This window comes from Ptychodera flava, chromosome 12 (genome assembly GCF_041260155.1).
Source record: "Ptychodera flava strain L36383 chromosome 12, AS_Pfla_20210202, whole genome shotgun sequence".
Lineage (NCBI taxonomy): Eukaryota > Metazoa > Hemichordata > Enteropneusta > Ptychoderidae > Ptychodera > Ptychodera flava.
Window position 1 is genome coordinate 36357989 of NC_091939.1, and position 23727 is coordinate 36381715.

The 23727-nt window shown below is 37.6% G+C and overlaps 1 protein-coding gene across 1 annotated transcript in view; it reads left to right on the forward strand.

Annotated features, from left to right (window-relative positions):
* The first annotated feature begins 15572 nt into the window (after positions 1–15572).
* The window catches only part of LOC139145762 (vacuole membrane protein 1-like), a 268119-nt gene continuing 259964 nt past the window's right edge, over positions 15573–23727 (forward strand). Inside the window, 1 exon segment of the mRNA XM_070717066.1 lies at positions 15573–15658. The gene's annotated coding sequence lies outside the window, so the exon portion shown is untranslated.

Sequence of the window (23727 nt, forward strand, 5' to 3'; positions counted from 1 at the left end):
ATGATACATTGAAAATATGACAAAATCTGCAATTTTGTATTTTTGGTGCAATTTTTGCCGTTTTTGGTCAAAAAATGTGTTTCTCAAAAACTCCTTTTTTATGCCTTTGATATTTGGTATACAGGTTCTCAGGGGTTGTCTTAGTGTGATATATATTTAAATTTGATGAAATCTTCAATTTTCAGCTCACATTTGGTATATATATACCAATGTGAGTTAATTGTATAAGCTGAAGTAGATGGTGTCTGTATGTATGTGTATGTATGTATGTATGTATGTATGTATGTATGTAAGTATGTACGTATGTACGTACATACAGTATGTCCGTCAACATCAAAAACATGCAAACCGCCGCACATTTCAGCTTGGTATTTGGTGTGTGGATGCATCCTGGGCTATTGATGGGATTTTGTTCAAATGAAGTCTGCATTGCCAAAATTATACAAATGAGCTTACAAAATGTGAAAATGATCAAGAATTAATAACTCAAGAACCGCTGTTTTGATTGCTTTGAAAATTTGTGTGCTAGTACCTAAGTGAACTTTATACAGTTTTCTGAATATTGTGAAGATATCCTTAATTTTGTATTTTTGCTGAATGTTTTGGTGATTTTTCTCATTTTCAGTAAAAATTATTCTTCTCTGAAACCGCCAGCCCAATCGCTCTCAAATTTGGGCTTTATCTTTGCAAGTGTGTTACTCTTCTAATTTGTTGAAATTATGACAAAATACGGAAAATTACTATTTTGGAGCAATTTTGTCATTTTTGGTCAAAAAATGTTAAACAGTATTTTCTTTTTAAAACCTCTGGACGGACTGCTTTTATATTTGGTACACAGACGTACAGAGATGACAATAGTTAGATATTTGTAGACAATATTGTCATGTTTGGTCAAGAAAACATGTTCTCAAAATTACTTCTTTGATAGCTTTGTAATTTGGTATAAAGTCCCAAGGGATGTTATTTATCTTTTCTGCTCAAAGTATTGGGAAGCCCCCAAGTTTGTATATTTTAGGTAATTTTCTCAGTTTGTGACCTTAAATGACCTACACCAACCCAGGATATGTTGTGAGACAGTTTTGAAGGCTGTTAACATAATTTTGTCATATTTGGTATCAATTTGTAGGAAAATTTGATCCAGAAAACAAAGCTGAGATGAATTTTGTCATTGCGGACCAATTTTTGCAACTTTTCTATGTAAGACACACAAGAACTGATGAGAAATTTGGATCCAGGATAATTCCAGATGTTGTAATCACCACCCACAGTGGAAGGCATTTCACTATCTGTAACTAACTTAAGTGCTGTTTACATTAGAATGGTAACATTATGTTATATGAATTATCGTCTTTTTGATGCGTCACTTGTACAATCATTGACAGTCTCGCTTCTACTATCCATGGTCCGTCCACCGAGCACAGCACTTTATACTAGCGTGCAACAAAAGTCGACATGTACAACCCAATTTACATAAATACCAAAACTCACAAAACCCCCTGAATTAAAAAAGCATGTCACGGCATTATTTTTGTATGTGACCGAGGATGAGAAACAAACTTAATTTTTTTTTGCCGTCGTACCTGGTATTTTCATATAGGGAATAGAACTACACAACATTGCTGCACAGAACAAAATCTTGAAAAATGCAGGTCTACTGTCACTCTCTTACATTTCAGTATTTTCACTAGAAATAAAGATATTGGACTTCACTAGTTCATTTCATGAATGTATTATTTGCTTCAGTTGACTGTATCAAGTATGATCAATTCAAGAAATACCGTAAAATTTAGGGTGTACTGGGATGGCCTAATCATTAACCCTTTTCCTGCCGCGTGCCCTTGTTCGTTATCCTGCCAAGTCAGTAGAAAACGGCCCCATAATATGTGCCTACAAAAGATTGGCTCTCCTGCACGTTATCCTGCCAGGCATTTTGGCAGAAACCGCCCATTTTCAGGGTAGTTATAGCCGTACTTATACATGTTAGACTTCGATAATTTCTACATGCCCGTAGACAGGGGAAGGTGCTCAAGGATTACTGCAGAAAAGAATTGAGGTCACCGACTTTGTTTGCCCCAGGGGGTGCGTCATTTTATTGACGTTTCATGCTTACTTTTAGTGAAATAAGCTCCTTCAGTATTGCGCACGTCCGCTAGGCACAAACATCACCTCGCTCATCATTTAGTCAGAGACCCTAGGGGTTGTGCTAGGGGTGCGGCAGCACCGGTAAACCTGTCCTTTTCCCCAGGGTAGGGTCAATTGAATACGTACCTTCAACGACTTGGCAGTGTAGCACAAAAATTGTTTTTGCCTTTGTACTAACGACATGGCTGAGCTATTGAGGCACAGCATCCACGTAGTTTAGCCGACTCGTTTGAGAGTTGGCTTAGGAGTGTTAACGTTCATTACCGACTTAATTGAGCGGTCCTCAGTCAGGTACTGGTTTGTACCGTCATGGCTTCGGCTGCAGCTAACCAGTGATAACCAGTCACTACACCCAAGTTGTCAGTCTCTCTTTTGCAATGCATGGGTACAACGCAATATGCTTCCATTGTTCTAGCCATCGACGTCTCCACATGCCTGGCGGCCATTGTACTACTAGCTGGTTTGCATAACAAAAGCAGTCCATGCTCAGTACAGGCAGTATCCCCGTAGCATTGACCTCATGTCCCCTTTTGAATTCTCGGTACGCAAACAGCGTACGTAGTTACCAACTGGTCGGCAAGAGGATACGTTTGCCTGCAAACCAGAGCCAATACTTTGGACGATGGAATAAATAAAAAATCCAAAGCCACGTCCATTGAATGGCACGGCCAAAGCGGTGAAGGACGTTGCCTGGCTTGAACTTGCAGAGCTGAAGCCCAGCTTAATACGTCGGACACCAGTTTGTAATGGTATTTCTGAGTCGTTCATATCCGTTCCATCGGAGGAACAAGTCGAGCCGTCCCGTCAAAAATACGTTCTCATTTTCAGTCACGCACAACTGAATAACTGACTTTCGTCTCGCACCATCGGCACCATCTGTCGAGTCGTTTGCAAGAGGTAGCCTTCTAGATTAGCATTGCCGAGTTTTTCAAGTTCGGCAACAATCTCTATAGTGCCAAGCAGCCAAGTAAGTCCAACTCCGCCAGAAAACGTCACCATGCTATCCTGCCAAGTCCGCTAAAAAGCGGTAAAAAAACCAGCCCCCCCTCAGGTGTGGGGGACTGGCGGACAGGTTTCTGCACCTTTCCCTGTCTATCGACTCCCTGCGAACCCATTTTGAGGGGAAAAGGCGTTCCTTGTCAGAAAACCTGTCCTCGGATGACCCCTAAACGCACAGGGGATAGCACAACGTAGTGCCGTCGACTTGGCAGGAAAGGGGGTACCCAAAAAGTTAGAGTTGGTAGAATAACGGTCACCAGTGCTTAGATTCTGGCTACACTGAATTTCAAGTGGATTTTCATCGACTTGGCAGGAAAAGGGTTAAAGAGGAAAAAAGTCTACGGTAATTATTGCATAAGAAAATTTTTCTCAAAATGAGAAATTTTTTAGCACACCATTCTCATTTTTGAGAACATAAGGTGCTGACCCAGAGGAAACACAGAAAAGCAGAAATCTCAAGAAAGTAAAGGCTGTTCAGGGATACGTACGCCACACACAATATTACAGGATTGGAAATGTATGAAGTCAAATTGTGCTTAGTGATATTTTTCCTCAGTTTGTATTCAAACACTCAGGAAACTCTTCAAAGTTATATATAAAAGAAATGAAGGCTACTTCACATCATCGTTTTTCTACCATTGATACAGATACACGATATAGTTAGTGGATCAATGAGGTTTCATGTTAATGGGAAACATGGCGAGACACCGGTGAATCTATAGTGCTTTGACCCTGGTTATGTGATCTGGGGCCCTAGTAAAACCGGTTTTATGATTGAGTGATTCGTCTTAACGGTGTTTTGGAACCAAAATGAGGTCTCTTCATCAGTCATTCAAACGGGTTTTGTTTTCCCTCATGTATAGTTTGATGGTCGCCACTGTTCATAAAAAAGAGACTACGTTGTGGTCTGATTGTTGTGTGGTTTGTTGCTTTGACCATTCATATTCGTTTGTCTCCTCATGTTTGATTTTTGCTTAAACGAGGATATGTATGTAATTATTTAGGGTTTTCTCTCAACTGTGTGATTACACAAATTGCGCAATTCGAGCCATTTTCTTCTTTAAAAGTTACTGACTGTGCAAAAATCATGCTCAAAAGACAGGACGCAAATACGGCCATATGATGGTGACCCAAGCTGTACGTTGTTTCTGGTCAGATCACTCTCTCAGAAAAGACAAAATATTGCCTGTCATTCAACTTTGGTAATGTGCTTAACGTGGAGTGTACGCATCATAAAGAATAGCCAAGGACATAGTTGTGGTTCAGTCTCCATGGATACTAGTGCCATTTTATGTTCATGCTTTGATAGGATATATTGCTTAATGTCATTAGTAAGCATTAAAATATAGTGCCCACTAAAATGTAAAGTCTGCCCCTAATTTTGATGATAGGGCAGAAATTGCCCCTTCAGTGATCATGCAGAGAAAACACTGATTATTCCTGTTATATGCTATGATCGTTTTTTTCTGGAAAAACTTTGGCGAGTGTTTGATCACCCTCTATTATTTTCCAGTTTCTTAACCCTTTCAGCACTGTAATTTTTCCCATCAAAACTTTAGTGCAACATTTTACCAATTTTCATGAATTTTTCTGTAATTTTTTCCATAATTTTGAACCAAATGGACATCACATGTCATTGATTACAGTTTGTTATCAAAATTGTGGCAAAATTCTGAAAAAAAATGATGGTGACCCAAGCAATTTTTGCCGCCTTTATATTTTATAAAGGCGGCAAAAATTGATTTAAGTGCTGAAAGAGTTAATAAGCATTGTTTGATTAGGCTGTTTTTAACATAATAACCGTAGGTCATTAACATAATGACCGTAGGTCATTATGTTATAGGGGTTGAGTGGGATGTCGTAAATTGAAAATTTTCCGTAAACGACAAAAAGTCAAAAACTGCTGAACAGACTGCGTTGATATTTGGTACAGATGTTTAGACTAATGTCAAGGTTCCAATTCGGAAAAATGGTGCCAAACGGATCAGCGGTTAGATAGATATGGGAAATTGTTGACCCCTTTTTTCAACTACCGTTAAAGTCATTTTATAAGACAGGTCTTTTATTATGATGTTGCAAATTTTGAACCCGAATTATTTCTCAAGAGATGGGATGCGACTTATGTACTTTTTGCATTTTGAAAGGAGGCGTGCCACTAATAACATGGAAATTCTCAGGTTATTTTTTTTCAAGGAGTAGGGGGCTACTGATAGAAGTTTGCCTTTATTGAATAAATAACTTTAAAAGATAATTAAAAGAAGAGTTTGCTTATTGTAGTTCTCTTTTGGAGGATGTAGTTGCCCATGGTTAAGAAATATGTGAAGTGAAACAATTTTATAGAACCCCAAGGAACAACAAAGTTTCAACTTTTGATGAATAGAGCCGACCTCAATGATGGCTGGTAGTGTGACAGCTGTGCTGGAAAAGGGGTGCGACTTATAATGCATACGTTTTCCATTTTTGAAAATTTAAGGATTTCATCCTACTCCAGTCAATCAAAGGAGGGTGCGACTTATAATGCATATGTTTTCCATTTTTGAAAATTTAAGGATTTCATCCTACTCAAGTCAATCAAAGGAGGGTGCGACTTATAATGCAGATGCGTCTTATAAAATGACTTTAACGGTAATTGATTTTAGGGGCCTTCCATATGTGTATTTTTGGAAGGTACACCAATCCTGCATTTTGGACTGTTTTATGAGTTATGGAACAGAAATGTGTGTTAGATGAATGCTAGAAACATGGAGGATGCACTGAATGGAAGTGTCAGAGATTTCCATGCTCTTTTGGGCATCAAAAGCGATAAAAGAAACATATTTCATACTTTAGATTCTCACATTTGAGATGACCCTAGGCATTTGTAAAGTAAACATCCTTGAGTCAATATACAGACTTTGACATTCCAGAGATTAAGTATCCACGACCTCACATGTTACAGTCTCTTAACCCTTTCACCACCATGGTATGGCCCAAACCCATTTTATATCAATGGTGAGTGTGGACCTGTTTACAGGGAATTAGGGGTGAACAGGTTAGACAATGAAGTTACAAGTTTTAGGTTAGTTATCAAGCTAGCACCAGCATCTGTACTGAGCATCTGTCCTTTTGTGAGCGACGAAGTTACGTAACTGAGGAAGCTTATAGGGTTGGGAGAGGCAAAGTTGACGTCATTTCCGTCAACAACTTCCGTAAAACTATTTTGTCACACCACGTGATCACCACTTCTGTAAAACTATTTTGTCACACCACGTGATCAGTGTTATCTAACGATTATAGCATACCATTCACGCTGCACACTCACTATCAGCGAAAATAGTATCGTGTTGGATTGACATATAATTGAACTCAATAGAGCGTACGTGTGAGTGTATTGGCTTACATGAAAATGCGATAGACAATGATGCATTTACGTTAGAACGTCCATGCTAGATCAAATTGTTTTTGTTCTGTCAGTGCAAATTACGAGATTGGTGGATGTGGATGGACATCTTGTGTGCGTTTGGTCTTTGTCTGACATGCATGTCGTTTCGATCTCCTTTTTACTGTGTAGGGGAGAATGAATTACGTTCCTCATGAGTTTCAAATATATAAAAAAAAAATACGAAGTTTTGAGTGGATTTACGATTTCGTTTGCAAAATTACGAGCGAAAATTTCAGCTTCCCATTTCATCGGCGCGACCGTGCAAGAAACCTCAGTCTCCTACTACCTCCATGATCACATGTTGTACCACACGAACATGAAAGGCCTCTGAAACACTCAGTGTGTAAGCGTGTGGAAATTTTTGTAGTGTTTTTTCTCATTTAATTTGGCAAATTATCAGCAAAAACCTCAATAATTCAAGGTAACCCTTTCTTCTCAATCGCTTCCTGGAGTTTCAAAGTCATACCAACGAAAATGAGTGAAAAATTTCGATGCAAAAATCGTGCATCGGCGAGAGTAGAGACTGAGAGTATTCTTACAGAAATAGCCCATGATTCGAGCTTGGTTTTCGTGTTTTTCGTTTGAATTTTGGCCAAATAGGTGCTTTTTAGCGAGTTTTGAAATTTTTAAAGCATCTAAAAACATTAAAATGACTTTTCATTAACAAATGAAATAAAAAACTGAGAAATTCAATTATTTATCTGCAAAATAAAAATATTTTTGGCAAGTGAATCATGCAGCTAAAAAGTGATCAATCAATGTTTTGGACGAGTACGTAGTGTGAGCGATTTTCGTGGGGATTCCCCGACCGTTCGTTCATTGCTGTGGCGCTCGAATACGCAGTCAGTTTCTGTGAAACGGGATGAAATTTTCTTTCAGGCGAGTCGTTTCAAGTTACTCTTGAGAAAAGTTACTTATTTATCAGTTGTTGTTTTACTGTTTCATGACACACGTGTTTGATTCAATCACTTGTTGACCTGAAAAACAACGATATTTAGTACTCTTTTTCAACAGATTTTTTATAGTAAGTAGCCGCGGTAACAGCTGTCAAAATACTATCGTTTTCAAAGTACATTTTGAGTGAACTTTGTAAATGAACATTCTGAACCATCGTGTAATGTTATGCTTGGAATTTTGTTGCTTTTGAGGTTTATTCGTGGTTTTTTATAATTATTGTCAGGGCCTGAAAATTACGCTTGCCCGATGCCCGGGACAGACTGATTTCTAATACGGACTAGCGCAAAACTAGCCCTCACTTGCCCGCGGGCAGAAAGTTCAGAGTCAACTCAGTGTTTTGCCAAGAGTGCGTTCTTTCGTCTTTTGACGCAAATTAGAAACGATGTCCCCCAAAAGTACCTGACATGGGTCACTGGAACGCACTCAAATCAGTGCTTATTTTTTCATCTCAACCGAAACACTAAAGAAAAATCAGTTACTCTGTTACAGTTTGCGATTCATGGTATAAGCAAGTCGATTTGCGTCCACTAGCCACTGGACCCTGGGGCAAATGCCGGCCCACGTACTTCTCCACTCATTTTACATGTAAAATGTAACGAGATAATAACCAGACAGTGATGTTTGAAGCGGAAGCGTAGATCATTTTAAATAGAACAACTAACTTTTCACCTAACAATTAGGACAGTGAAACAGTAGAGCACACTTTATTGACAACCACGGTTTCTCTACCCAACTAACCTGCTAAGTGCTAGCTACAGTACAGTACACAGTGTGTACGGAGAATGAAATTTCTAGCCACACTCACACTGCACGGAGCATCAAAGTTAAACGGCACTATGTGGTGTGATGGAAGCTCACAACTTTACCTAAAAATATCAGTAACTCCAAAATTTTGATGAAGCACTATATCCCTGTCTTTCAAAGTAGTATTTGCAGTCAGAAATTTCTCCAGAGGGAGTCTCATGCCACTCTTCGATCGTACGCAGCAAGCTTGTGTTGGTCACCATGCTGAATTCCTTATATGGTTAAGACCCCTTATCTTGATTGTAGCGGACCTTAACAAAAGCCACCTAGCTTGTCAAAGCCGTGTTATGGCAAGTTGCTATTGCTATTATGAAGAGAAAGGAGTTTCTCTCAGATATTTAGTGTTTTCAACCTATTTTTTTTTTGCAATTTCAATGAAAAAGTATCAATCATTTGGGCAATTATAAAAATGAAGTGATCTTCACAGCAGTAGTGAAAAAACCATGTTAAATGTCTGCATTATTAGACTATTGTCTTCAATCACTTCTACTTTTATAGTCATAAGTGTGATGAAACATCTTACTAGTATTTATTTCTGTTAAACACATCTTAATGCGGTAACTGGAAAGAATTCCCATAAACGACGAAAGCATATTAAATAATTTTCATTATGGTAATGTACTTATTTTACAATTATAAACTGTAAATACCACCAATTTGTCACAAACGACTGTAGGAGAGGTCCCACAATCTGGGTAAGAGCAGAATCATTTTTTTTTGAAAATTTTCAGGGCAAGTGAGTTTCTGCTACGGACAAGTAGAAAAATAGAGGCTACTTGTCCGGGGACAAGTGGATAAAAATTAAATTTTTCAGGCCCTGATTGTTTAAGTTAGTTATATTTTGTGTTTCTTTCCATCATCAAACATTGACAAGTAAGCTTGTAAAAGTAGCCTTAAATCACTTAAATTAGAATTATGTGTTACTTTCTGGTTTTGTAATATGTAAAGAAATAAATAAGTTGATTTTTTTGATCCTTTCCACTTATTGGTATTTTTTCCTGGTTTAAAGTTACTAATATCCTTAACCCTTAGTCTCTACAATCTTAGAAAAAAATGAAACGATTGATTTAATTTAATAAAAAGAAACTTATTGTGACACAGTTCAGTCATTTTCATAACTCTGGTTTCAAAATTCAGTGTGCTATACTCATATCTTGGCAGTGCTGAACTCTAAGTTCTGGCATAGTATCTGCAATTGGAGAATTACTTCACTTAGAATAATTTGTAAATGTAAATCAGTGCTGTTGGAGATTATTTAATTGTCAGGGTGTTGCCAAATCTTGTGTGTATATAAGTATGTCCGGTTCTGAGATGAGCTGTATTGGCATCGAAAGGAATTTGTTAATAACTGACAACTTAATTAATACAATCAATTTTGAAATTTACTTAAACTTTTGAGACTGAATTTGTAAATTTACTAAGAATTTTCGGAAGCTAGAGGGGAAACAGACATAACAATCAGTGTTCTCCACGAGGGGTTTTTGACGGGCGGTGCGCCCGGCTTCTTTTTGTCGCCGCCTACCTTTAATCTCGCCCGCCCACCTTTTATCTCGCCCACCCACCTTTGTTTTCTGTCGCCTAAACTGTTTTCACAGTCAGTTGTCCGAACAATATCTGAAAGCCTATTGTATAAAAATGACAGCAACTGACAACGTCGTGTAATAAAGAGGGGCCGTTCACACATCTGTCGGTTTGTTTTGCGACTGCATGCAATCCTCAATGTTCTCCCCAGGCCGTTTAACAGGATCGGCCCCGATCCTTTATTTTTTTTGCCCGATCCTCTTTCATATCCGCCGATACTCTTTAGTAAATGTGGTTGAAGACCTATTGTTTCTCAGCGGCGATTTTGTCACGCTTTTATTTCAGCGACCTTTTAGTGTGAAACGGCCGTAGTGCCGATGAACATTCGCTAAGACTTTAATTTAAAAAGCTTGAAATGTGTTAAGCTGCCGACCGTACCGTACAGACACCGTCCATTTCATACAACGGACACGGTACAAGGCTCGGTGTTGCATTTTTGCCAGCGGGCACTCAGTCAAAGCATCTATACTATAGGCGACTACCATTGCCGCCAATGTCTCGTACTTGTAAGGATCCGAAGGTCAGGAAAAGTGATTTCGATCAGATGTGGCTAAAATCGTACGATTGGTTGACACAAATATCAGATGCAAAAAAGTATGGTACTTCGCGTGTTCAGGTCGTTGCGTATCCGAGCCGAGTTAGCCATTTTGAGATCCGTGTACGTCCACATGACGTTGAAGCAATGTGTGTCACTTCCTGTCACGCATTCGTAACTTGCATGCGATTCACTCGATTGACTTTGAGAAGCAGTTGCGTTTGATCAAGTTTCAAAATCCATGACCGTTTTAAAATATTAAAAGCACAATGAAATGAAGTAAAAAGAAACTGCACGAGCTAAAATCATCATTCGTTTGATCATCCGAATACAACAGCTATGTACATAGGGTTCTGTACTGTATAGTTCAAAGGTCGCGTGTGATCGAGATCAAGAGCGCCAGCGTGCTCCACACAAACATGCATGGCAGCCTACGCCGCGCAGTTGTCAAAGTTTTGTACGTTTGCCGAACTATGAGTCGATGAAATTTCAAATCTTTCTCTTGGAAATACCTGGTATCATTTTTTTCGGGCCTCTCTTTATTATGAATAGAGTTTTAAAGTCAACGTATGTTTCTCTGCAGGCATGCTCCGCTGACTCCACATTGTAACTTCGTGCAAATATTCAGTCCCGTATCAACTTGTCATGGACGCCGCACGTAAAAAAAGACGTTCATGGCTTTACCAATCGGGCTACAGACAATCATATAGTAACAGAGGATCATATGAAAACGTGTCACCATTTGCCACCGATTATTTCAAACACTGATTACTTCTCATGTTGGCCTACTTTTGAATTTTCATGTTGGTATTGTGCAATAAGCTTATATTTACTAAATTGTGTATTGTTTGTATTAGTTCAATGTTTTTTTTTCACTTTTGATGTTTTATTATTTATTTAATGTAAATAAAAAGGATTTAAATTTAAAAATAAATTGTATAGCTTGCCATTTATCACTGCTGAATGGAGAAAAATATTAAAAATGTCAGAAGTATATCACTGGAATGCCTTGTGAATAGCCCTGGTGATATGTAAATTATATGCAAATATTATGCAAATAAGTATGATAATTAGCCACCCGCCTTTAATTTTCATTTGTGGAGAACACTGTTATACGTATTTGTCCATAACTCAGTAGCCACAAGTGCTACACCCTTCATATATGGTATGATGGGATGATGCCACATATTCTACCTCATTAATTATGCACATATCTAATTTTGAGCGAGCCAATAGAGCTAGAGGTCTGATTTTTGGTATATAGGGATAACTTAGCAATACAATTTTTTTTGACAAAATGTCACGTGACCTCAATGACCTTTGACCTCAAATATACATATTTGTCGATAACTCAGTAACCACAAGTGCCATACCCTTCATATCTGGTATGATGGGAGACCTTATGACGCCACATACTGTACCTCATTAATTATGTGCATATCTAATTCTGAGCAAGCCAATAGAGCTGGATGTCTGATTTTTCGTATATAGGGATAACTATAGGATAGAAATTTTTTGACTAAATGTCATGTGAACTTGATTTTTTACCTAAAATATACGTTTATGTCAATAAATAAGTACCACAAGCGCTATGTCCTTTATATTTAGTAGGATGGGAGACCTTATCACAACACACGCTTTACCTCATTTATTATACACATATCTAATTCTGGGCAAGCGAATAGAGGTAGAGGTCTGATTTTTGGCATATAGGGATTTATTAGCAATACATTTTTTTTTTCAAAATGTCATGTGACCTCAATGACCTTTGACCTTGATTATACATATATATGCATATCTATACCCTTCAATTTTGATAGGATATTAGACCTTAAGATGTCACATCTTGTACCTCATTTATTATGCGCATATGTATTTCTTGGCTGGCCAATACAGCTACAGGTCTGATCTTTTTTCCCAATTTAGAACCATAACTTAGACATGCCTCATGTGTTTCAAATTGGGAACAACGACAAAGACCTATGTGCCCATAGATCTTAACATATCAATCCAGTGATACTTCTTAATGACCACATTTCCCTGCCCCATCAAGACTAATACTCCTATTACTATGTCATTTTGTTTAGAATTATATTTTCGTTTTAAACTACAGTTCTTTGATGCAGTGTGGTCGTCTGGCAATCCATCATCACGGCAGATGTAGTGCATGCATTACACAGTCCACACTGTCCAATCATGCGTGCATGTTTTCCTGTTATAATTCAATTGGGTCAGAATTTTGTAGCAAGGAACATACAAAATCTTGCAGATAAATCAATTTGGATGATCTATGTACATCTATGCAAATTCCAAGTATGGTGGACATGTGAAAATTATGTTTTTTGCCTTCATGTACAAGATGGCATGTTTACCAAGCTGGACGCTCACTGCTAAAAAAACAATAGGTTTTATTACAGTTTCACATTTCAACCCTTTCTTTGCATCTTTCTCAGCAACATTCCCCAAACCTCTCTCCTTGCATCCCTATCGTTAAATACACTGAGGAGCACAGTGTCATCATTGACGCTATTTTTCTCACAGGAAATTACAGGGAACAAAAAATTATTTGAGAAGTTTCTCTTCTTTAAATAGAAGCTATTTTACAATTTAAACCTGTCATGGATGGATTACTCTCAAATGATCTGAAACACAGTTATTGCCCATTAGCAACAAATCTATAGCAAGATTTATGTAAAGTTCATGAACTTACACAAGGTACTAGTATTAGACAAAAAGATGCTATTAGTGCAAGATGCAAGGTATAATGATATTCAAATATGCAGATTATACTAATGAGCATTGTTTCGGTATTAAAATTCTATGCTAATGACCCTTAATCAATGTGGAATATTCATGTATCTCGACTCTTGCATTGTATAAAAAGATGACCATGACAGGGATTACCCTGGCTCAAGAACGGCATGAGATAAAATCGCACATGAAAAAAAACAGTGGGAGAATTTCAAAGTCTGTGGGAACCGGACCTAACTTTCCCTGATTTTCTGCATGTTGGTTAATTTGCATAACAATACACTCAGTGAGACCGGCAGTTTTCGGATGACCTCAGTTTTCAGACATTTAATGACATGCTGTTCGTTATACTCACTTCGCTCCGTTTTGATAGCGTTTTACAAGTCATGCTACAGCATATTAGGTCAGGTGGCGCTGCCGTCCCGTTTTGGATTTTTAGCTCCCATATAATATGCATATGTATATGCAAATGGGAGGTATTCGTATAAGGTGGAAAAATGTCGTCTGTATGTATGTATGTATGTATGTCCGCCCACATCAAAAACTCCTAAACCGTAGCACCTACTGTCTTAGTATTTGGTGTACAGGTGCACCTAGGGGTGGAGATGTGAATTTGTTCAACTGAACATGTCAGTGCCAAAAATATGCAAATGAGGGGAAAAAAAGGAAAAATCCTGCAAATGGCTAAAACTCAGTAAGCAGTGGTCAGATTTGGTTGAAACTTGGTATGCAGATTTTTTTTAGGTATTCTAAAGTATGTGTGCAAAAATTTGGATGAAATTTGCATGTTTGTATTTTTAGGGTATTTTTTTTCGTTTTTAGTCAAAAAATTTTGTTCTCTGAAATCGCTCATCTGATTGCTATAAAACTTCATATTCATGTTCCTCAGAATGACCTCAGTCATGCTTGTGCAAATTGTATTGATATTGTCATATTTGTAATTTTGGCGCAATTTTCATAATTTTTGATAAAAAAATTTTTTATCCAAAAACTACTGATTTGATAGCTTTGATATTTGGTATACAGGTATCTAAGATTAATCCCAATATAATGTATTGAAGGTATGTTGAAACTGGCAATTTTTTTATTTTGGGGCAATTTTTGCCTTTTTTGGTCAAAAAATTGTTCTCCTAAAACTTCTGATCTGGTAGCTTTGATATCTAGTGTACAGGTTCCTAGGGTTTATGTTAATTAGATATATTTAAAATTAGGATGAAATCTGCAATTTTGTATTTGGGGGGGGCAATTTTTCTCATTTTTGGTCAAAAAATTTGTTTTTCAAAATTTACCAGTCTGATTGCTTTGATATTTAGTAAACAGGTTCTTAGGGTTTTTGTTAATAAGATATATTGAAATTAAGTTGAAATCCGGAATTTTGAATTTTTGGGGCAACTTTGCAAAACTTTCAGTTTTACTGGGATATCTTTCATTTTGTATTTTTAAGATTTTTTTTGGTAATTTTATACCTACTGGAACTAAGAGTATATAATGTGGTGTGGTGTGATTTAGTAAGCATTTGATATGGTAAACTGTATTTGGTGTTGAAATGCAGTAAAAAAATCCTGGCAGATTTTGAAAAAATTCCAAACAAATAAATAAAAAATTCAGCCAGAGAAGGTTTGACAAAACGAAAAGATTGGAGAGTGGGGAAAAAGAATGTACAATGGATCAGATAAAAAAGATACTGTAATGTACCTCATCGATCTTCCAGACACCGTCCCTTATCAAATAGTCCACCCCAATGTATTTTTGTGCGCAATTAACCATGCAGTGTATTTTAGTTTAAGATGTCAAGTTAGGTAAGGATTTGAAAGGGATGGTCAAGTTCACCACAGTTTAATTTTATCTCTTGTGTCATCATCCTTGTGTAATTGGTTAAGTTTGTAAGTTGTTCCAGATGTTGATGCACCAGTTGTTCTGGAAGAAAACAATGTTTACTTTTTCGTGTAGGGTTTCTGAGTTGATGATTGTATGTTGAAATTTCTCCATGTATCTGGTGTATGGGCAAAGTGTAAACATTGGTTGCATGTTATGTATTTCAGTCTTTGTCAAATATTGTAAATGAAAAATCAAGAACAGTTTACTGTGTACTTGTAAAAGATAACATATTTGTCAATACATAAACTGCCTTGCAGATTGATTGTCTTAAAGATTATCACAGGAGTAGAAAAGGAAAAGAAACTAATCAACTAATCAAATTGCTGTAACATATTCACTCTCAGTGCCTGTATAGGTCTATACTTAACTATTTTATCATAACATTCAGCTGTTCGTTATCTCCATGAGCCAAGGCACACTTGGGGTCAATGTCATCACTCTGATAACTATATGGGAGCGAACAGTGATGTTGTCACTATTTTCTTTTTTTTTGGTAGAAGCTATTTCGGGCTACAAACTTGGTGAAGTTAGCCACACCGTACGATACAAGGTGTCGGACGCAACACACAGGGACAGCCAAAATCCGATATGTAAGCGCTATACACGTTGAAATATAGTTGCGTCGTCCATTGATTAAACGTACCGTATACTAATTATCACGAAATATTTTCATATAGTTTTCTAAACTCATCGAAATTGAAAGTCGGGGTTCGAAGTTTCAAAATATCAATATTTAGCCCCTTATCACATTCAAAATACGACGTCCGATTACTGCGATAGCAGTCCGATTACATGCACTCAACATGGGCAGAAATTTGGCAATTTTGACCCCCTAAATGCCACTTCTGTTGGTATTAACATTTTGTAGGATAAACACAATAAAGTTTCGAAAGGTATGTAATAAGTTTTTGTTGTGCTCGTCATTTATGAAACGGCTTTGGGCGAAATTCACTACCCTGTCCGAAAACTGTCACACTGAGTGTAGTTGTAATCGGAGGCGATCGAATCCATACTTTCTAGTGCGGCAGTAATGGAAGTACAGTAGTCCAGAATAGTGCATTTTCGTTTTTTCTTCGCACTACCACTCGTACTGGACACAAATATTCCTTTGAAAGCGCCATTTTGAGCGATGACAACACACTGTACATCAGCAATAAACACTTGCTGTATCGACTCCAATGATTTGTCAATGAACGCAAAACTTCCTGTTGGCAACCAATCACAAACGCTGTTGAAACGGGTAACTCTGCAACAGCTTTTTTCTAGCGTAATTATAGCGCTTTCTACGGTGACACAATGAGTGGTTCTGTACTGAATCTGCCAAATATTACCGATGAATTTAGATCGCGTAAAGGTATCATGTACGCGCCATTTGAATTATCGGCGCGACTTTTTTGCCCAATTGATTTTTCTGAATGCGATATTTCTGATTTTTGAGCGTAAATATCGCGTTATCGTGCCCCAAAGTGATCCCTGCCATGACTTTGCTGCCCTACATGTACTAGATCATCTTGCCCCCTTGCAGAAACTCAGTTCATCCCTATCTTAGCTTCAGTTACTATTTTCAACATTTATTTCATTCAGATTTCCTTAGCTTAGTGTATAATTTTGTAATCTTAATTACTGTCAACTTAGCTTTACTACACTTATTCTAACCTCATTATTCTTACACTACTGTTATACCTTATAACCACAAAATTTTTCAAGAGATGCATACGTGATTGTCACTCAACAAAAGTTTACAGATATGTCTTCTGCCTTTTTTCTCCGTATACATATACATGTCTCTTTTCTCATAAAAATGGGCTTAAAATCGCAATATGAAAAATAGTCTTTCAGCTATATGTTGCACATTGACTTTGTGGTCTGTCTAATTCACAGTGAGTGAGGTTGTTGATAAATGCCGATAATACTAAACTGTCATTATGTCCAAGCGCCATTGGCGGTATTTTTAACACTGTATACAGACTGAAGGTCGTTGTATAGACAAGTTTTGTCATTATGACATTCCTCCTATATTTGTCTATGAGGTATTCTTGACATGCAGTTAGGTTGACTTCATTCTGATTCGAGATATTATTGAAGTTTTCGTGTGAAAAAATTGACCTTTTTTGTGAAGTCAGCATTGTTGCATGTGTGAGCATATCTAAGGAATTCACCTTTAATGAAGCCTTTGATTGTGCTATGTCGGTGACACATACACAGTAAGTGAGGCTACCCACAATTCTCCATGGTCTGTACACACGGAGATCACTGACTGAACTGTAGTCTGGTTCCCTGACCCATTTCCCTGGTAGAGGGCGTGAGGAAATATAGGGTCAGGTACCGGGTAGCCATCTTGAACAGAATTTTGTTCAAGATGGCGGAGGTTAGTCACCTGACAGAACATGCTACAACAAATATGGCTGCTGCCATAAAAACGCCGGTCAAAATTCGACTGGATCAGAATTATGTTCGACCACTGGTATCCGAACCAAAAACATTGGCACACAAGACGGGAAACATAAACTGAAAGGATTAATCCAGAAGTACGGGGAAATAGAGATGATTGAAGACTGGCTGTGATATCGCAGCAGTACTTGTGGCGTGTATCGAACGCGCTGGGGTCATTGAGGTCATCGTCGACTGTGGCGTGACCCCATTCATGACCCTAGCACGTTCGATACACGCCACAAGTACTGCTGCGATATCACAGCTAATTGAAAGCAAACTTTGTTGGAACTGTGAACGACGATTGATTTTGATGGATAGAATGGTGTCCGAATTTCTTGAAAAATGCCAGGCATCATGTCGACCTTCTAAAAGTATTAAGAGGTGTGCTAAATCACAGTGGCTAAATCATGGAGGTAGAAAGTCTTTCTTTCTACCTCCACGGCTTTGTGGTACAAACAAGAAGTTGGTGTCAAGTGAGCCTGAAAGTGCGAAACCCAAGAAAGATGAGAAAAAGTTACAAGTGTTAAAATTACTTTCATCCAATCACAGCTTGTTTTATTTTAAGCCAATAGCGTCCATATTTACATTAGCCGGTACCTGACCCTATATTTCCCCACGCCCTCTACCGGGGAAATGGGTCAGGGAACCAGACTAACTGAACTGAAGCAAATTTCTTCTGTACACAGAACAACTTGGTCCATATTTCAAAATTCTGGCAACATAGTTCTGGTCATCATAATTTTCTGATTTCTCACTGTGAATAATGAGATGATCAACCCCTTTTCCTCGGAGAAGATAGCAATTTTGTAATTTTGTCGACATAGATTTTTGACAGCCATACACAATATTTTCAAGGAAACTGAGGGAATAAGTTGCATCTGTGTTGGCAAAAGAAAGAGTATTGATTTTTTTAATGTTCGTAACAAAGGAAATTTGCATGTCTGACAGGTGGTATGATGAGACCATCTTAGTTGCTGATAACTTTATCTTGACAAGTGTGCAACTTGTAGCACCTTCAAACATCGAATTCTTATTCAATTTACTCCTGAATTTTAAACATGATCAATAATTTTGGAACATAGTTTTAACCAATAATCCTGAATTTAAATTGTAAGTTAAAAATTGTTAAGAAACTGATAAAATTGAAGAAGCCTTTAGTAAATAATGTTTGAGCACACAAATCAAGGGGAATTGTTGGTAGTCTCACTTACTGTGCACAGGCAGTACTTGACTTTAAATGAATGACCTTCTACATTTTACCTGTGTACCAAATTTGAAGGCATGGCAGAAAGTACCACAAATTTGCAAATTTTGCCTTTTATAGTTCACCGAGTCATCTTCAGGTCACTCCTACGAACCTGCACACCCAATTAGAAAGTAATCGCATACACAGCTTCAAAGAAGATCTTTTTAATCAAAAATGACAAAATTGCCAAAAAATACAAATATACAAATTTTGCCATAATTTCAATGAATTCTATTTTGAGTTATCACAAGGCACCTGCACGCCTCATTTTGAAGCGATCTGACCATTGGAAAATGGCAAAAAAAAAAGAAATAAAATTCATTAAAAATAGAAAGCATCAAATATTGACATCAAATCTATATGTTTAAATGAGTTGGGCCTGAGGTACCTAAATACTAAATATGACAATGATCAGATGAGTAGTTCTTGAGTTATTGATTTTTGACCATTTTCGCCTTTTTTTCTACCTCATTTGCATATCTATGAGACTAAAAAGTTCATTTTAACAACGGCACATCTACACCATATACGGCATTACTACACCAAAAATCAGGTTAATACATCCTGCGGTTTTTGAGTTTTTGCGTTGGATGGACAGACATCCATACATACGTACATACATACATACATACAGACAGACATCTCACATACAGACTTTTACAACCATATAACCTCCCAATTGCCATATATGTATGGCAAATGGGAGCTAAAAATTGCCCCAAACAGTAATTTTTCCAATTTTCTCGTAATTTCAACAAATTAGAAGGGTAACACCCTGCAAACATCCAACCCAAATTTGAGAGAAACTGGGCTGGCGGGTTCAGAAAAGAATAATTTTTACTTAAAATGAGGAAAATAGCCAAAAAGTTCAGCAAAATACAAAATTCAAGAAGTCTTCACGATATACATAAAACTGTTTAAGGTCTACCTAAGGTACTTACTTGCATACTAATTTTCAAAGCAATCAAACCAGCGGTTCTTGAATTATTGATTTTTGACCATTTTCACATGTTTAAGCTCATTTGCTTAATTTGGGCACTGCAAACTTCATTTGAACAAATCCTATCTACAGCCCAGGATGCATCCACAGACCAAATACTGCACTAAAAAGAGCAGTGGTTTGTGAGTTTTTGAAGTTGACGGACATACTGTACGTACGTACATACATACATACCGATACATATACACATACATACATACAGACGCCACCGACTTCAGCTTATATGATAATCTCACATTGGTATAACCAAATGTGAGCTAATAAAAATACCAGAAAACTCTATTCTGCTGACACTTACGTGATGTACACAAACATGCCACAAAATAAAGCCATAAACGCAGTATCCATACTAGCCTGGATGCTGAAATAGTACCAGCCAACACGTATAATATCAAAAAACAACCTACAAGGTACACGAAACAACATATTTCAATTCAACAGAGAATACTACAAACAAATCTTTGGCTGCAGCATGGCCTCACCAGAGATAGCCGACATCACATTCCATGAAATGGAGAAAACTATATAGAATCCGATCAATCGGTCCAATGGAAACATTTCAAAGATGACATTTTCATAATTTACACAGGAATAGAACGTGCACTTCAAATATTTGTCGAGGAGTGCAATACCCTGCACCCAACGTTCAAATTCATGTGTGAACACTCTATGGACAAAATCTCTTGACCTTGTGGTCTTCAAAAATCAGAGATATTATCCAGAAACAAGGCTTGTATAAAACATCTGACACATGCCAATATTTAATGAGAAATATGTCACAGTAAGTGAGGCTATGTATCAACCGCACGTATATGTGCTAGTCACCTATGCGAATTCTGGTGGAATCAGCAAACTTTGTTTTCCGTTTTTTTCTCCGAGTCAGTAAGACTTGGCTTTCCCCCACGGGGCATGACCAATCACCGACGGGAGTGGTACTGTGGCGTACAGCAGCGTTAGCGTAGACTCGTACTCCATAGCTTAGTTGACAATGGCTCAAGTGTCGAACGTTCGATGTTCGGAAGCTGAATTTAGGTGGGCCACCGGAATTCAAACTTTTACTTTTTTGAGGACATGTTTTCCTCGATATCTCGTGATCCGCGTGCAGTTGCCACGTCAAAAAATTTAAAAAATATGTTTTAAAAATGTTACCAAGTGGGATCCGGGGAGTGCCTCTTTAATTAAAAAATCCCCAAGGTTGTAAATGTATTTCCTGCCATCTGGCCTTATGTAAAATGAACATGATCAGTGTTTCCGTTAGTTTTTTTCTACTTGCGTACGATGTACGCATAGGCTCTGGAAAATTGCGTACAAAGTAAAAAAAGTCGCGTACGGTGACCACTGACCTCATAAAACCAAAACAAAGAAGTACCGCTAATACATAGAGGCTGCCGCTGGTATCAGTGGTGACGTCATCGTTCCCTAAATAGACGTCAAACAAATCTATTTTCTCCGCTGTTTCTGCCGTCTAAACTCTTGCATCGCACTTTGGAAGTCAAACTCTCCGATCTCTGGCCCTTGCAGTGTTATCATCATGATGTCATCGATGACGTTCTCATTTAGTCGACTTCGTTTTGATGTTTTTATCCGTCAGTTTTTGGCGTGTCCAAATCGGTAACTGTTGTGCTGGAAACCGAGGCATGCGGTGTTGAAATTCCAACGTCTTCGGTAGCGTTATTAGGTTCATTATTATCACCCGGCTCCGTGTTGAGAACATCGTCTTTAACGCGTGGTTCTGTGGTCTTTGTTGTCCTCCACAGAGAATCGAGTGTCTTTTGACGTTTCGACATATTTATTTACGTCTAGCCCGGTTCGTGGATAGAGGATCAACAGTCAAATAGCAAATAACACGTGCGTGGAGAAGCGACTCGAAATGATTGTGCAAGCCTGTGGGAAAGAAAAAAACATCGTGTGATGATAATAGTTTATTTGTATCTAAATTAATTAGGCACGTCTTGTCATTGGTCGAAAGTCAATGTGCGTGGAAATGATTGACAGCTACAGTATTGATTTGTAGATAGGAGAAACGTTGTTTAGTCTTTAACGCTGGTATGTGAACATCAACGAACGTGACCTGAAACTCGCTAGGGACGTCTTTGGTACGCGTTCACTCCGTGCTATTTATAGTTTCAACAGGTCGACGCCCCATTTACTTGCGTGGGCTGAGAACGTCTTTGAACACATACGCGAACAATTTTGATTTTCAGTCGAGAGCCAGAAATTTGCGTACATCCGTACGCAAGCGATTTTTAGTTTGCGTACAGAGCCATAAATATGCGTACAGTACGCAAGTTTGTACGCTAACGGAAACACTGCCATGATCAACAAAGGGATGGAACATTTGATATTCAGGAGGGGGTAGGGTCTAGAAGATTGATGAGGTAGCATTACTTTTTACCAGGGCTAATTTTTTTGTTGACATTTGCTTATAAATGTATGTAGGATGTGCTTGTCCCATTCCTATAGAAGTTGATATGCATGTTCTAAAGATGACCTCCAGTACCTAAGTTGCAGACCTTATTGTCTTTTGTCATTCTTGTTTCTCTGGTTTAAATATTTCTTGAATGGGCCAATTCAAACCGAATGTGAGCATACTGTCCTTGACGGTATTTTTAGTCTTTTGTGTCCTTGATGTATGTTGGTTGCCTTTGGACGGTTGGTTTTATTAAATAGTCTAGAAATTACAAGAATTGGTTTTGTAGGGCTGGAGCAGCCACTAATAATGGGGCATCCGACAAAAACTGTTCCTGAAGTTCTGGTGGGATTTTCGATAGGAGATACCATCGTGGTGTGCGTATATGTTTGGTTTGGGATTGAGGAAGCTGAGACTCTATTGTCAATGATTTTATCTTCACACATGTTTTTAATGATTTCGTAAATCAAATCCACCGTATAGTTGATGTTGCCTTGTATTGTTTTACATTACAGTAACAGTTTCGTATTTTGGAGCTGTCTATTACTTTCTTGAGTGTAGTCTGTCATATTCACAATTGCTATGCCTCTTTCTTTATTGAATGGCTGTATTGTGATTTGTTTGGACAGATTATTCAGAGCGTTTTTTTCTGCTTGAGTCATGTTGCTTCTAATTTGGGTTTCAAACGGACTTCACAGCTATCTCAATTTTAGTAGCTTCGAGGTAGTTTTCCAGCTCAGGGTTATCCGTTGTCAGTGTTGTTCACATGGACCTACTTTTGAACGGATGTCTGTTAGATTGTTTGTTTTTCATGATGTAGATGTAACACAATCTCATGATGCAAATATTTTTGTTAATGTCTCTAACAAGAGTTTTTCTATGTCGATATTTAGAAGAGGGAATAAACTTAAAGCCTTTGTTTATGCTTTGACTTCAACATTTGTTAGAGTATGATTTGAAAGATTTTTAATGAATCTGAGATTTTTCCCACAAGGACAACTTTGATTGTTTAGGGATGTTTATGCATGTGTGTGTGTGTGTATATATCAACCCATGGAGATGAAAAAGTGTGAAAAATAAGTTTTCATAAAACTCTAATAATAACATTATTAATTGCATTGTAAATTCTCAGAAAAATACTCATTACAAATGATATGGATAACTCAGTAACAAGTATGTAACATACGTACCCCATTGATGTATCTCCACAAAAATGTAGGGTTAGTTGAATTGGTTCAGTCTGCTTGTCAATAAGATTATGAATATCACTATAACCCACCTACAAACACCATATGGGCTTATAGGAATATTTTTTAATTAGTATGAGAACCACCAAAGAAAACATTCTATAGATATCTTATTTGCAGAACCTAAGGACCTATTGTGAATATATTTACAAATAACTGTCACAAAACTTCTCAACTTTTAGAATAAAAATAAAAATATAGTGTTTGAATATACAGCTCAAGTGCACATAATGTCAGTGAGTCCAGCACATGATGCATGGGGTATGAACTGTACTAGGGGTATATACGTTACATTTGTGAACACTTTAAGATCTACTGAGAAT